General features: G+C 38.7%; 1 protein-coding gene across 2 annotated transcripts in view; it reads right to left on the bottom strand.

Moving 5' to 3' along the window:
* LDLRAD4 (low density lipoprotein receptor class A domain containing 4) overlaps positions 1–16,819 on the bottom strand; it is a 292,433-nt gene that overhangs the window by 236,303 nt on the left and 39,311 nt on the right. Inside the window, exon 2 of one of the 2 annotated variants that reach the window (XM_065829811.2) lies at positions 13,547–13,677. The exons of the other annotated variant lie outside the window; for it this stretch is intronic. The gene's annotated coding sequence lies outside the window, so the exon portion shown is untranslated. The remainder of the gene's footprint in view (positions 1–13,546; positions 13,678–16,819) is intronic. 2 annotated transcript variants of the gene reach the window in all.

The following is a 16,819-nucleotide window of genomic DNA, read 5'->3' as shown; positions in this document are numbered from 1 at the left end:
CTTTCCTACAAAAAACTACAAGCTGACTTGGTACCAGCATAAATACCAGAGGTACGGCTGGCATTAGAGACTTAGATGTGAACTCAATTTTTGAATATGATCCTTTGTTAAGTGCAAATTTCAGTTTTGCAATCCAGCAGTGAACACCAGACCTCATACCAAATCTAGGGGACAAGTTGTGTGATACAACATTTGTCTTGTGTAATCACGATGTCCTGCACTTTTAAGATTTACACTAATTAAACTAGAAAAGGTCACACAATTGAAAAGGTTCACAATTGGGGCAAGACTCAATGACAAAATCTTTCCCATCTATCACTAATCTTTTATACACAACTGTCACTTTGACAGTGTCTCTGTCAGCTCGCTCACTATTATACACAATAAGCTTTGGCCTTTATCCATTGGAAGAGTTCATGAGCTTTGGCTTGCAAAACACAGTGGGACAGAGCCACAAAAAAAGAGGAAGAGGAAGCAAAACCCGGCACTCCTCAGGACTTCTCCGTCATCTGTTCAGGAAACAATTTCTCCACAGTTTAAGAACTCCTTCAGGTTTAACTTAAGGATTTCAGTGTCGAAATTCTGGACAAAAAACGTGTTATTTTTACAGCTAGAAAGGAGACAGAAAAAAACACCTTGGTTCTAATCCCAGCCTTTGAAAACTATCTGCAGTGTGACCTGGGGACACACAGCTTTTATGTCTCAGCTTCCTCATGGGTTATATGATAACACTGCTATTCCTTCAATTTTTGAAGCCTTAAGACCCTCTATAGAAGTCTACTCTTTTCCTCAACCCATATCATGCCTTGAAAAAAGTTTGACCAGAAAGCATTTTTTACGTCTTCAGACTCTCTCACCAGCCAGCTAAAAGGCCTTTAAAATACCTCTGCAACTGCAGATAATTGACGAGAGTTTGATCTGTCTTTAGTCCAGTCAGGAATTTGAAAGGATGTCGAGGCTTAGCCCCATGTTCTGAAGTCTTTCCTGAATCTGAATAATTCTCCAGGCATAACCTAGAAAACCGTTCCCTCTCTGAATCTCCTCTCCTACAACTTTTCTTATTGTGTGGAAAACTTTTTTTGCCAAAAAGTCCGTTCCTTCTCAAGTGTTTAACAGGTCATTTAAAGGAAATGAAAGGATGAGGAGAAAAAGGCCCCTTCCCTGCACATCACAGAGGACTGCACAGGATCAGGTTGGAAGCCGCCACTGCAGCACAACGCTGTCAAACCTTTGGGCTCTTCGAACGCTGTGGTATTGCCTTCCCATCACCAGAGGTAAAAGCTTAAAAAAATAATAATAATAAAAATCACACAACCTAACCAGTCTGAGAATAGTGGCCTTAAGAGTAAGCGTCTCAACCAGCAAAGACGCTGACAGAGCAGATGAAAATAAAATGCTTTCAGAACCTTCCACTATCTATTTCTGGATAAAGTTCTCAGTTTCGTAGGGTTTTCTGCCACTTCGAACTACACCTTAATGTAGCTACCTCTTTAAATGGTGTTCAATATATCAGATACAAAGAAAAACTACAGAAGGCATCAGAAAAAAAAAAAACAACTATATAAGAACCAAAGTATATGTGGTGTTGCCATTCAGCTCAGACTCAGGAAGTGTTTCCCTACGGAAACAAACTTATTTAAATTACTCCTATCTGCTCCATGACATAAAAAAGAACATCACAATCTATCATGTCACATAAGGAAACTATACTCACAAGTGGAGGAATCAACAGACATACATCAGTATATACCAGAAACCTCCAGTAAACTCAGTTCCAAGATAGCCATGCGATAGTTCTCTCTCAACCAAATCCCACCATCAGACTACAGCTATTATACATTCATGTGATATGCTGGCTTTCAGGATATGCTCCTCTTTCATTCTGATTTTTCTTTTTCCACCAGGACACAACAGATTCCAAAGCGTAAAAGGAAGCGTGTATGAGCCAAAGGAATTTTCAGTCTAAAGGCAACTGGTACAAAACGAACTTCAGAACTGCAAGTTGAGAGGAAGCGGGGCAAATTCAGCGTTTGACCATCTTCAGAAAACAGAGCATAAGCCTTCCTGTGGGACAGCTTCTCCATAGTAACTAAAACAGCAATCTGAGCATTGACTCCCTGTCAAAAACACCCTCAACATAACAACAAAGTACAAAAGCCTCTCAAAAGCAGAGATTTCAATGACCCAAAAAGAGGAGAGGAGGAGGCTCCACTAAGCACACACAGCTTCATCCCCATGAATCTGTTGTATTAATAAGGGAACGACAGACAAATATTAAACAAACAAACAAACAGTTATTAAACATTATTATGGCAACTAGTAAACTGGTGATAGTGTTGCTCAAACAAGAGACAGGATCAATAAAGCTGACCCTCAGCATTGCCATTGGGGATGAGAACACTGTCCATCCTTGAAGTTATTTAAAACTCCACTAAACTTGAAACATTGAGCTGAATTTTTTCATGCTGAGTCTATGCCCTAAGTCTTAATTTCTAAAATATTTCCACTTCAGTCAGAAGGCAGCAGTTTTGTAAAGGGTGACAAAGAAAAATAACCTTGTTTGGCCCTTGTTAAAGAGGCAGACATTTTAAAGGAAAGTTTCAAAGACCGATGTTTCCAAGAAAGGGTCTGGTTTTGTATAAGGAAAATACTTCCTGTGACCTTCAGGATAATTTCTGAGTACGTCTATCACATATTTGAAAATACACAGGTTGCTCATGTTCTTTAAAATGTAGCTCAACGTCTGTAGCGGAAGTCTCAAAAGGGTCTGGTCTGACAAAGCATCCCTTCTTCCCTGCCCCACCAGAAGTACCACTGAAGAAACAAACATCACCGCAGAGAGCAAGGCAGGCAAAGAAGAAAGGTGAAATGTGGCTTCCTACTATAATTATCAGGACAAAAATCTCATTAGAATGTAGAATTTTGTAAATATAAATCTGCCTCATGAAAGAAAGAGTGGCATCCAAAATTCTAGTTACATCATTCAAAAATTAGGTGTGGGAAAAGTGCCGTATATTATACTTCATCAGGGTGCTATGTTCTAGTCCATCTCTATCCAGGGTAATCATGCTGTGCTTTGCATTTCAGTCACCACACCACCGCAGGAATACCAGGCATAGTCAGTACCACTAAATCATACAGAAGTCTAGACAATAACGAGGACAGTATGGAAAGAGTAAGTTTACAATATCTCCAACTTCCCTTTGCCTCCCTCATAAGGGAGCCAATGAATATGAAAGTCACGTCACTGTCATTTTCCCTAACATAAAAATCACAAAGTCCTATCACAGTAAATGTTAGGGACAATGACAATGCCATAAAGCTGGCGCTGTGAAAGCTGTATGGTTTATTTTCATTTAATATTTTGGATATTGTAGCAAGTTTCCCCAATAACATACAGCTGAGATGCCTACATTTCCCTTACGATGGCTTACTAAATCAGCACAGGCGTATTTTCCTGTGGCATTAAAGAAAAACATTCAGAACTGTAAGTGGAAAACAATCAACATTTGACACTGAAAAAGGATCAGTTTAAGCCAATGTTGCATAATAATGTAAACCATACCTAAAGTACAAGGAATAATAATTAATCTTGATTCATGAAACTCACTGAAAGATAAATTAGATGCTCATAAATCAGATCTCTCCTGAACAATCAGGCATCTTCATTCAAAACACTGGGGGGATAATACGAAATTTTTTCCATTTATTGTGAAATTTAAGAAAAAAGAAACAACCACCTCCACAAACCAGTGTATTTTTCCAAGCTCATTAAATGCAATCTTGAAACAACTGTCCAACCTTCAAAGAATATTACTACATAAAACTTTCCTACAATTTTTTTCTTACTTTCAAGTAATTTTTCAAACTGATTTAATTTTAAAACTTGCTAATTGAAAACATCAGAGGAGCCAAGAACGCAACGTGATGCAGCACAAAATCATGCAAAAACAATTAAGCTGCATACAACTGTCAACACATCCATCTTTTGAAAGACAGTCTTCCCCATACCAAGTATCTACAAAATAAAATGTTTGTCAATTTTCCTTGAAAATCCCATGTCTTTTCTCACTCTGTAAAATTCGAAATAATCATCCTTAAGTTAAAAATATTTCCGTGAGGCTGGTTTCAGTTTCAGGATGGCGACCATGTGGTAACCGCTTCTCTTTTTGTTGTTTTCCATTCCTAAACATATGCTTTGATCCCCTTGGTCTTGCTGGTAGAGCAGTCGCCTCACACAGACAGTCTCTCTTTGAAGCCTTCCAGCAGTGCCAAGAAAGAAGCAGGCTGTGGCAGCAGGCTCCGTGTTCGCCGGTTATGCAACAGATTAGATCATTATCAAGAAAACTGGATGCCTCCAGCAGAGAACAGAAATGGGGAATTTGAGAGCAAGGTTTTTTTTCTTTGCTTTTTGAATTAGGGACGGCTGCTCGGTCAGTGTGAAAGGAGGGAAGAGTCACCTGGCAGTAAGAGCCAGTCATAGCAAAGAAGCTCATTCTTTGGTGAAAAGCCCTACAACAAATATTACTGTCACATTTATCTGTTCCATCCTTGGCAGGAAAGTTTTCCTACTCATTGTGTAATGCAAAAGAAATACCTGGCCTGGTTCTGCCATGTAAGAACCAAGCAGGTTTCATTCCCCAGAGATGAATGACCACACACCAACAAGACACAGGAGAACAGTCTGGTTTCTCACATACCTGCAGAGAGATTCTGTGCATCTGAGCTATGATATATTCATTTGTCCATAATCTGTGCATGCAGATATCCTACGCATCTGTCACATCTCTCTCTTCTGTAGCTGCTCCAACAGCTTTCACGTCATCAATTATGTAAACTGGCTTTTAAAGATGCTTCAGTTCAGGACTTCAGTTAAAGGATGAAGGATGTACTGATGGGTCGTAAAGATAAGGATTTTGAGTCTTCACAAATATCAGAACAACACACGCTTCAGTTTCTTAAGAAAATGCCTTGTATAGCTCCATCACTGCACAAACGCCACATCCATTTGTGTTTTCCTTACAGATAATTGGGAAAGAAGTGCTATGCTGAATGAAACAAATCCCTTGTGTCAAGTTCTGACAATGAATGTATGGTTAGATGGAGATTATTACATAATATTGAACAGGTTAAAGTATTTGTTGTTTGTATGTAAGATTTCAGTCATCAAGGCTAATAAAAGCATGCAAATAAAAACAGAGGTTCTGAGAAGCCTAACTAAAAGATTTTTAGTTTCTACAAAAGATACAAAAGTATTTAGATATCGGACAAATGAATAAAGTAAGTATAGAACACCTTAACACAGAAAAAGCTATGTGGTTGCAAGAAACTAGTTTTATAGTGCTTTAATGTGTTAATTCTAGATGCTTATAAATTCCTATAGTTAGAAAGCACTACCGAAGTCGGGCTGTGCTTTTCAAGTTTCCACAAAATCAGCACTAAAAAATGTTGTTCATGTGGTTATAATGCAAGATAAATGTAATGTTAAAAATAATGTTACCCAATAAAATAAGGACTATTAAGTATAGTAGAAGTTAGGTGACCAGTGCAAGTTGTTTACAAATGTGTATTATCACTAGATAGAGAGTGACTTACAGAAAACCTAGAAATCAAAACCTCTGTGTTACAGGATTTATTTGCAGCAGGTATTTTCCAGACATGAGATTTTTTTTTTTTTGGTATCTTATACAACTGAAAACTATTCAGGCAAAGGAACTACAAGCAAAATAATGAGCTCTTAGGACTCACTTGTTACCATCCCTGTTTGACACTAACACTGAAGAATCCAATATTGCATTTTATGGTCTCTCTTATGCAGTCCTACAAAACTTCACTCTGTGATGTGATTCCTGAGAAGCACAGACCTGAATAAAATCAGGTGTCTAGCTGGACTGCCTTCATCTCTATCTTTATTCAACAGTCAATAGTAATTAAAAACCACACATGAAAACAAAACCAGCATTTCTCCCTAATCACGCCAGAAGAAAAATCACCGATGAGTCAAGTTAAATCTGTAAGTGGGACACAAAGTATGATTCATACGTCATTGCTTCAGGTTTAATTTTCAAGAGAGAAAAAACTCCATCAATAACATAGGAGAGAAACTCAAACTCTCGTTTTCATTACAAAAATCTAATATAAAGCATTAAATCAACTATGTATTTTCAGTTCTGAATACCTCTCTTATGTATGTTCATAATGATGGTTTAAAGTTACCACCAGTAACCTTCCACAAATCCCCACAGCAGTGGAATCCTGCAGAGGACACTGACCACATCTGACCACCTTCCCAAGCTGTCTTCTACAGGGTGCACGTCCTGCTGGCCACCGCGGGGGGACAGGGAACGGGACCTTTCTGATTGACACCTCAATGAAAGACTCATTAAGACGCAGCTCAGTCACTGTCAGCATCTCAGATAACACTGATTCATAAAAGCAGCTGAGATGTAGTAAAGCTGCTGAATTTGCTTCTTTTTTTCAAATGTAGTGTTTTGGTAAATTCGAGGAAAACACTACAAAAAAAAGAAAAAAGGAATCTCACTTCAATGAGACGATGGCAGAGGAACCAATGGGTGTAAGCAAGATCATCACTGCTCCTTCCACACAAGAGCTTGGATACTCAGCACCATGTCAAAAATTACCTTTGTGCCTCAGCTTTTATGGCAAATTGGGTTTTCAAGGGCATTCTCCCTTCTCTGCCCTTCACATTGATTTTACTACTTCTTTTCAAACCCATACCCGGAAAAGAAAAGCTCTATGAAGCAATTTCAGTTTAAGCCTGGGGGACATTTATCAAAAGATCATTTTTTAAATTTATAATAGAAAAAAAACCACAGAAGTCTAAACCTACACAGAAACAACATGTAAATATCCAAAGGCCTTTTTCATTAAGGAGCTAATAAAATAGTAAAAGCATCTAAAAATACCCTGTATGACCTTACTGCTCAGTCACATCCTTCAAGCTGACCACTGAAAGAAATGTAAAGCAATGCTCATTTTCCCACACCTCCAATCACAGGCCAAATGACAGCTCTGACACTGGAAAGAGATTGGCAAAATATCTTATTTCTCTTTAACCTCAGTTACGAAAAATGTGAGAAATGAAAAAAAAAATTAAATACCCATGATCCTGTCAGGCACTTCAAAATTTAATCATGTACTGCAGAAAACATGCAGCAAGATTAAACTTCTAAACTGTAGCTGGATTTAAAATGTATGCTGCTTCACCTATTTTCTCAGTTAACAGGCCTTTAAAGAAAAGAAAGATTATCAAAGACATTCCAGTAGCTGGGATCTGAAGACAGAATAAGTGAGCATGACCTTGGGTTCTGCCTTTGTATTTGGTGGCATTACTCCTTTAATATTTTAAAATTAAAACAGTAGTACTAACGTGGACACTACTGAATACACAGTCTTTGGCAAAGGGTGATGAAAATTACTTGAATGTGTATCTTTTATGTGCTCATCTACATTCCCCTCAGGAGTAATATCTTGCCAATGTCACTGCTATGAACAAGGAAGTGACACATCAATAACCATCATTTATTAATAAATACTTCACTCGTTCCATGAAGTTAATCTTCATATGCACCCGTGAGGCAGGAAATTATTAGCCAGTATTTCCCATGGGGAAGCTGAAGTCACATTATAGACCATCCTAGTCCATGCAGTGATTCAGGTGCTGAAGCCATAAGCAACAGACCATAAGAAATCCTGACTCCTAAGCCTTCTTTGTGATAACTGTATTTGGCCCATCTGATAAAGAGGAAACCATTAGGATGGAAGATGCTTTCTTGTCACAACAGAAATGTAAAATTAGCATTTACTAAAACCTGTTAGAAGCTTAAAGGTAATATTGCCACTAAAAGCAATCAGCTGGCCTCCCCTTCATCTTCCAAGAATGTACGGGTGATAACTATTTCATACTTCCTGTTCACTCACATTAACATAGGCCTTTATTTGGAATAAACATCTTTCATATGGAACTTGAGAATGTTTTCTCTGTCTAAATTTATTGACTCTATTGGCTCCCACTTCTCAGATACTCCCCCATGTCAGAAGGTGAACTGAATGCTTAAGATGAGATACTACTTCTGCTGCCAAAGCAAGATAAATATTGAGTCAAAAAAAATAATAGTAACAATAATAAAATGAAGAAAATAGAAGAGAGATGTTTTGCTGTACAACTCAAATTTACTGCTCATTTCCCCAGTGTGTGTCTAATACAATTAATACAGTGCTGAGTACACCAAATGCTAGGCCCTCCTCTGCTTTTACAAGGAGAGTGCAGTGGTTGCCTTCAGAAAGGGACACCCTTTATGGTCCTCACACATTGCAGGAGTATTACAAAGGCAGGATCCTATTTGTATGTTAAAATACTTATTTCCAGCACACCTCAATTAGCACAGTAAATGTTGCAAAGCTGACCAGGACACTGATTTAGAGAACTCCCTTTAAAACTACTAGGGATTGTACTGATAAGTCCCTTAACAAGCTTTTGTATCTCAGCCCATGAGTGAAAAAAATTAGTCTGCAAAATCTTTCAAGACTTCAAAGGCTCTGGATTCTCACTGGTCCAGTAAAAACACATCTACCTTTATTGTGTGTGGCAAAGCATCTCTGCTACCACCCAGAATCCAGGAGTCAAGAACTTAAGAAAAAGTGAAGTTTTAATTATTTTTTTTACAATTGGATAGGAGCTCTGCAGAGCTATTTGAATGAGTTCAGGCTTTCACTCAGACTTCCTCGATCTCAACCAACAACATTTTGCTCATGCTGAACGTACTGATGAGGAATTCCTCAGAGTGTGCATCAGCAGCACCCTGCTGCAGGAACATCATTACGAAGGTTCTAAAAACAGCTTCTATGTCTGAATAGTTCTTTCCTCAAGTTCCCTAAGATTAAAGGAAATGAATGGGAGAAACTCTGGTGAGCATGGACAGTGCAACTCTTCTATATTACTGCACCCAAGCACACCCATCTGTTCATTACTCAGCCGACAGCAGAGCAGTCAGCTGAGCTTCTGCTAGTTCGGTTGTTTCTTCCTAAGGGTAACACTCATTTCCTCATCTCTCTCTAAAACAATTAAAGACAACTTGCACCACTGCAAGTGCTACAATCCTATATACCACAGCAGAGACACACAAAACACTGCTTATTTCCACCATGAATTTCCAACTTAAAGCTGAGTAGACAGATCAATCTGTCTTCACAAAGTCTGAAGACACCTAACATAGCGTATTCTTCCTAAGAGTTGAGTCAATACAAATGTTAGTAAAAGCAAAGGAATAGGGGCTGAAATTGCAACAGGAACAGATAGGCTATGACGACCATACAAGCGGTCAGTCAGTCCAAAACATACTCGCAACGAAAGATTAATTTCAATGTCTTCCCTACATGCAAAAAAAAGCAACAAGTAGTATATTTCTCAAGAAAAATAAACCTTGTAAGCCTGAAAGCAAGTTTAAACACAAAATACAGGATGAAACCTTCATGAAGTCCTTCAAATGACGATTTCTCAATCGTCACTTTGTTTTGTGGGGAGCTCCACTGAGCGCAACGGGAACATTCTCATGTGCTTTGTGCAAGGTGTTTACAAGATCAAGACTCAGTTGCTGACCCATTTTACCTGTGTTCAGGAATCATTCCAAAGCCAAACACAAGAGAGCAGCGCTTAATACAGCAACATGTAGTTTCAAAATTAATCTAATGTGCAATCAATTTTAAGCAATGAAACATTGCACTTAACTGAATTTCAAAGGTGACCCAAGTTCAGCTGTGGCCCTTCCGTTGATCACCTAGATTTCTTATTGCCAATCTAGTAGTCAGTAGTGAGAGACAGGTAACCTCACAATCACTGTGACAGAGCTCAAGAACTAAATGCTTCTTACCAAAGTAAATATTTCCAGAATGAAAATAAAATCACGTATATCGTTGATGATAGTACAAATAAGCAAAAGAAAACAGGAAGTCCACGCTTTTCTGTTCTAAATAGAACATTTTTTCATAAAGGGATATGTTTGCTTACATGTCAGAAAGGGGAATGGAAGTGGAGGTCCGTCTCGCTTCCACCGGGTAGCACCTGGTGGGACCCAACCCAGTGTGCACAACAAAACAGGATCCAGCAAATCCTATCTCCTAAAACAGATGTTCTGGAATCTCACATTTGCTCCCCAGTCACAGCAGTCAGAATCATTATTAGCTTCTAAATAAAAAATTATTTGATGCTTGAGTCTATACAACATTTTTAAAGGTGTGTGTCACTATCTTTTAAGTTCTTGCTTCAAAAAACTACTTCTTAAACTTTTCCATAATACTTTACTATGTAGATCTACAATTTCTCTTCTGTCAATGTCAACAGAGTAGCATTTCATGATTTTTTCTAAAAGCAAGCCAACTACCAATATACATCTATATGTAAAACTTAAAAGATGCAGTGTATCCATGATGCTTTATTTTATCTTCTCTTTATTTATGAAGAATTCCTGAAATTTGAGCAATCCTCTATAAGAAAAGAAACAACCTCTAACTACAAGTATTTCATCTACAGAAAATCCTCCTTGAGGGTCTCCGGAGAACAGGACAACCTAGCAGTTCATGAACAGATTCCAAACTACTGAAGCAAGCGCAAGCTAGATGGGAAGAGTTAAATAAAGCTGCTAAAATTCAGCAGCATTGCAAGCTATTCCAGACTCTGGTTACTATAACCTACACTGGGTGTCCTCTGCATAATCACCAGTGTGACTTTGTGGACTGCTGAGATTCAGTCTGTTGCAACTGGCATAAGTTGCCACAGGCGAGTAATCACAAGAAACTGACCTTGGCAAAAGCACATTTTACACTTCACTGCTGTTCAACTGTGTTATACTAAAGAGAGAGCAAGTGAGCACAAGCAGAATGGGGAGGGAGAGAGAACAAAGGGGGACAGACAGAAAGCATAAAAGTGGTCGCAGCCATTTTCAGCTTTACCTGCAGTTAGGATTTTAAGAGAGGTACATCACCTCTCATGCACACCGCAACCTACACGTGATTACATGAACTCTGCGTGGTACCATTTTTAAACCAGTGTGGTTCAGGTTTTGATTTTGTTTTTTTTTTTTGGGGGGTAGGAGAAGGGGGAGCATGAAAGGAGATAAAGTACTAAATTAGGAATTAATATCTCAAAAAAATTACCCAACAAGTGGGGTGAAAAAGTACAGAAGACAATTAAAATTTCACATTTTCCTACCACATGATTACTGAATAAATGGGGATTTTTAAATTGTTCTTCCCTCCTGTTTGGCTACACCTCCTGACAGCACATTTTGGAATTGGCTGCAACAAATAAAGACTAAATGTACTTCTTGAGGTGTGCAGCAAGGTATCTTCATCCTGATTTTTAAAGTTTCAGCTCAACCTTAATTTCGGAAGCTCTCTCAACAGCCTGGCAGCAATTTTCGTGAAGTAATATGGTAGAATTCCCACAGCCGCACATACATTTGTGTCTGTCCTTTCTTAACTATATTTGGTCATCTCTGGTTTGGGTCAGTTATCTCCTGTCAAATCTTTTTCTTAGTTTCTGCATTAGAACTTTTTTATTAATTGATTGCAATATCTTCAAAGAAACAGGACCTGGCAGAGCAAGATGGCATGGGATCCCATCATTAGTGCTAACTCACATCCTGCCCAGATTTCACAGCAAGTTTAACACAAGGATCTAACCTTGTGGGTATTCTGGGTTTCCAGGACATTCGGTGGTTGAAGCAAAACATGCACAAGCTGTGTACCAGTGCCAAAATCCATAATCGCTCTCCACTTGGGAAGCACACAAGGAATACAAGTCTAGACAAAATAAGAGTACGTGCATTTTTTTATCTCAAGTTTCCTTACCACGCTTAGGTCAGTGACCTAAGGATCAAAGCCATCAAAAAAAAATCCCTACTACATGCAGCTTCTCTTCCAAATCCTGAAGGCTGCTACACTCCTGCACAGACAGTTTCTCCATTCCTCATCTGGTTTCATCATTAACTCAAAAACCTGCTACCAAAACCAGCTTTTGTTCCTCTCACCCAAACCTTTCACATATCCCTTCACACAGTCTCTGTTCCTTTATTCCTACTCCTCTTCCTTCATTTCAGCCCTCGAAATGTCATTCCTACCAGTGTGCTGAAGAAAAGTGGCTTATTTTGGACGCAGCCATGTTAATACTTTGAGCCATTCCCATCTGACCAAGAGTCATCATGGTTTGATGACCTCCACTGTCACTAGCCAGGGAGACAAGACTCAGCCCTGACGGCAGATGGCTGATTCACACACACTGACGTTCAGCGATTCAACACTGATACAATCACGCTTAGCCTATGAATTATAAAAACAGCAACTCTATGAAGCATACCTTAAAATTTCAAGGGACTCAAGTATTTCTGCATCTGAACTTCAGATCTGGGTCAAAAAGGTGTCAGCTGTGGATCCACAGATTTTTAGTCATCTCTCCAGATTGTAGCTCTCTTTCTCACAAATAAACAATGTTTGGAAGGCCCACAGGCATGCTTTGTGACAGCAAGGCGGGACTCTGTCATGAGGGGCTGGATGGGCCACCAAAACTCTCAACCCTGTGCACTATGTAAGAAACTCTGGTAGGGTCTTAGGCAGCGAGGAAACCGATATCTGTCATACTTTGCTGACTGCGCACTTTGAGCACAAAATCAAATTATTAGTGTTTTTCTTGACTAAGTTATATAATAATTAGTTACAGAATAATTTTTAAAAATCTGAAAGAATGCACTAGTTCTGCAGTCATTACTGCATGCCTTCAAGTTTCACTATGATATGGTCACCATTTCTCACAATGGAGCACCACAGAAGAAAAGGTGACAGAGTAAATACCTGAAAGGTACTCAGATGCTTAGGAGCAGCGAATGTTTATTTTTACTAGCTCAAAAGTGAGCATATCTTTATATTACACAAGAGCACCCTCAGCTGAAAGTAAGGATTTGACATCTATTACTACTTCAATGCATATCCAAAACAGGTTATTGAATTAGTCTCTCTCTTTGCAGGTCTGTCTCTCACACTGCAACATATTTAAAAAGTACACGTCACTCAGTGCTGAATGAGCCATTTGACTTTATAGTTCAGTGGCTAGGATGTAATTTTCAAGTATTCTCACTAGGCAGAAAAGAAACATTAACTGGGTGGTTGCCACATGTAGGCAAATAATTACCAACATGGTGGCTAATCTGGGCATCCCACTTCTCTCCCTCTTCCTTCCCTACCTCTTTCTCCTGATAGAATTCCTTGGAACCAATTTATTTCCACAAAAATGTCCAGGGCTAACAAGATCATCCAATATCTAAATATTACAAGTAAAGTTTAGCTATAGCTATGTATGTGGATATATAGCTATACGCACACATCAACAGATACATATATGTAATCGCTATAAAATACATATCAGAAAGATCACAAACTTGTGGTATGGTATGGCTGAAATGTTAGTGGCATGAGATCTATTTGACCAAAGTATTTCTCTCCTGGCAAAAGATTAGTTTGCTTGAATTGCATTTACCTTTCTGGAACTGTTTCACAAAGAAGTCTTGCCTAGTTTAGATTCCTCCAACACAACATAATGATATCCTTGAAGTCCAGAGAGTTGGGAGAGTCTTCCTTTTCCTTCTAGTTGTGAATACTGAGTGTGTTCTACAAGAAAAAGAAAGTGGGGGGAAAAAAGTTTGGCAGGCAGTATTTCTTGTTCTCAGTAGGTCAGTATTTTCAAAACTGTTACAGAACACATCACTGACTTTAGAAGATCTACTGGTTTTCCAGAAAGAATTCAAAGCAAATTTTGTTCTTCCCTAGGTATCTCAACAAGCCACAGCAAGTATTCATTTTTCCATGTCAGATATTCTGCCTCTCTCTATTCACTATCTTAAACACAGATATTAAAGTGAAAGGCCTGATGTTCTGCTTCTTTTTAAAGAAACTGTAATGTACAGACTGCATTTTCTGCTATAAACTTAAATTTAGCATCAGGAACTTGTACATTTTTGTTTGAACTTAGCTAGGAGAAAGGTTACAGTTTCTGTGCTGTGAAGTGCCAATACATTTCCCCAAACCAAAAGCAACCCTTGAAACATAAAAAAACCCACAAAAAAAGCGTAAAAAACCCTTTCACCTATTAGACACTTCAATCAATCAACAGCTGTTGGTGGATAAGTTCAGGTAAGTACTCATCAGCTTTGCCAAATCAACATGGTTTAGTCTAGAAACAGATGTGAAAAGTTCGGCAAACTTAATTTTCTGCAGCGTTGTGCTAACTCTGGGATTTCCACTTTTCTGGTGAATGCCACTTTCTGGATAGCATGTTGAACACTTGATTTTGCAGATACTTCTGCTGTGTTAATATCAGCTCAGTCCTCCTAGTTCTTTCAGTAACAGCAAGCAAACCTACAAAAGCTTTGCCTCGGATTTCACAAGCGTGTGCGTGCCTCTCTCTCTGTACTCAGGCCGCCGTGCCAATATGTAGGATTAAACTTTTTCCAAGGTTGAATAAGCCACCATCTGTCTATCTTGTGTGGTGCTGTGCGCCATCCGGGAGACTTGTCCCTTAGAGCATGTTTCTACCATATGTCACTCCTCAGCGATCAGTTATGCCAAGACATTTGGGAAAAAATGACTAAGTCGAGCTGGAAAACCCTTTCCGAATTCCAGAGGACATTTGCCAAGCCTGTATTTGCAAAGAACTTTGCATCCACTGACTTTTGCATATATTGTATGTAGCAATAAATAACCTTTACCCAAACGGACAAAACAATTATCTGCATGATGTACCTGCCCTCCACTGCCCAGAACTCATGTACGTTTTAATAAGCCAAAAGACTCCGGTATGATGCATCTTCAGGAAAAATGCAAGGAACTTTTACAGAATAATTGTGACTTTTATTAAAATTAAATTAAGAAGAAAGGAAAAAAAACAGATGCAAACAATATATTTCAAGAAGGACGCTACTTGGTATTTCAAAGCCACAACAAATTAGCAATGTCTTTCTAAGAACTCAAATAAAAATATCTAGGGTAACTGAATGCAAGGTTTTTTCCTAATAATAACTGTACCAAAAGTGTTCATCTGCATGCAAAGCGATCACCTAAACTAAATCTTAAACTGCTGATATATCGTGGTTCATGCAATTAGAATTCGCCTAATAAAGAATATGATTTTCTCCTATTTTAGATTTAAAGAACCATTTTTTATGTTCCAATTCCTCAATTATTAAATTAAAACTCAAGCCCGCATTGTTCTTATGGCCAGCTCAAGGCTGCTGATTTACATAACTGACTTTCAAGGGCACTTGGTTACACAGCAATTAATACCAGCAAAGAATCTACCAGACCTGCTACTTGGTGTTAAGGAAGACATTCTCGATAACATTAAAAGAAGAGAGAAATTATTAATAGTAACTCGTGATTACAGTCTCCCTGAGTAGGCTTAACATGGGAAGGAAATCTATTCCTAAAGGCAATAGCAGAAGTGTTAAAAGGAATTGTTATTTAGTGAAAAAATGTGATGAAGAGCAGGACTCAAGTGCAAGAGAGAACATTCACAGAAGTCTGAGGGTCCTTTGCCTGTGTTTTGCCTTCAAAGTCTGGACAATCATTGAAAATGGGGGAAGACGTGAAACAAGAACTAACTAGGGCCTGCTGAGATTTGTAAAAAAAAAAAAAAAAAGGACAACAAAAAGCAGAAAAAGTTCATTTTAGATTAAGAAAACGCGTACTGAAAAGAGGTCATTATTAAAGGAAAATGAGACAAATTAGTACCTCAGAATGGATTATTTTTATTTTTGATGTGTGTAATCAAAACTGTTTCCCTATTCACAAACAGCCAAGCTTGCAAAGGTGAGGATACTTCAATCAGACGACAGGTAAGTAACAAGTTCATCTACAAAGTAATGAAAGCCTCATGCTTCAACACAGACTTGTGGAACGGAAAGAAGAGAGAAAAATAAATATAGAACAGCTACACGAAATTGGACCACTTGCCTACACAACACACCTAACGATTTTGAAGCCAGCCTGTTTTTTGAAAGGCTCAGCTCCTTCCCAGCCCACTCCGACAGCCTGCGGCCTTCCCACTACTCAGCCAAGAGAGGCAGGACACGCTGGTTCTAACACCAACTCTCTGCTGACCCTTCGTGTCCCAGCACAAAACCTTCCGGCTAACGTGTCTGCTCTGACTGACATTCCCCTTGCTTCTTGCACCTTTTTACAGGTCCATTTAGGATGAAACATGATTTGGGTATATCACTGACTGACTTAAGAGGACTGCAAATGGGGATGAGAGCAGGGGAAGGAAATTATCAAAATCGCCAATTAAGAAAATTCTTATTCTGGATAAGCGTTCGCAGTGGGAAGCTGGTCAACAGCTTCCTCACAGAAGCAGCAGCCACATAGCTTCTGCACTATCATCTCTTGCCAGAACCAGAGTAGAAACAATCGTTTCTCCCACAATAGTCATCATGAAGATCTTCATGTACCTGTAAGGAAAAAACTATAAAGCAAACAATATAAAAGAAGAAAACAGTAAAATATGGAGAAAGAGGAATTTTTTTTCTTTCCTTTTATATTCAGCTGAGGAGGCTCAAGATCTGTCACCTCTTTGCCGCACACTAGTGTAGACATACAAGGAATCCTATCTATCTTTAGAGAAATGATGTTTTTTGGTTTGGTTTTATCGCAGTGAGTCCCTTCGAAATGCTTGGCACACAGAAGCAGTGCTAATTTGTGTTCTACTTCAAACATGTACTAAGCCTCAACACTCACTGTTGGTCTCGCAAACTCTTTT

Source organism: Patagioenas fasciata, chromosome 2 (genome assembly GCF_037038585.1).
Source record: "Patagioenas fasciata isolate bPatFas1 chromosome 2, bPatFas1.hap1, whole genome shotgun sequence".
Taxonomy (NCBI): domain Eukaryota; kingdom Metazoa; phylum Chordata; class Aves; order Columbiformes; family Columbidae; genus Patagioenas; species Patagioenas fasciata.
The sequence above is the reverse complement of the archived record's forward strand: the minus strand, read 5'-3'. Positions and strand labels throughout refer to the sequence as shown.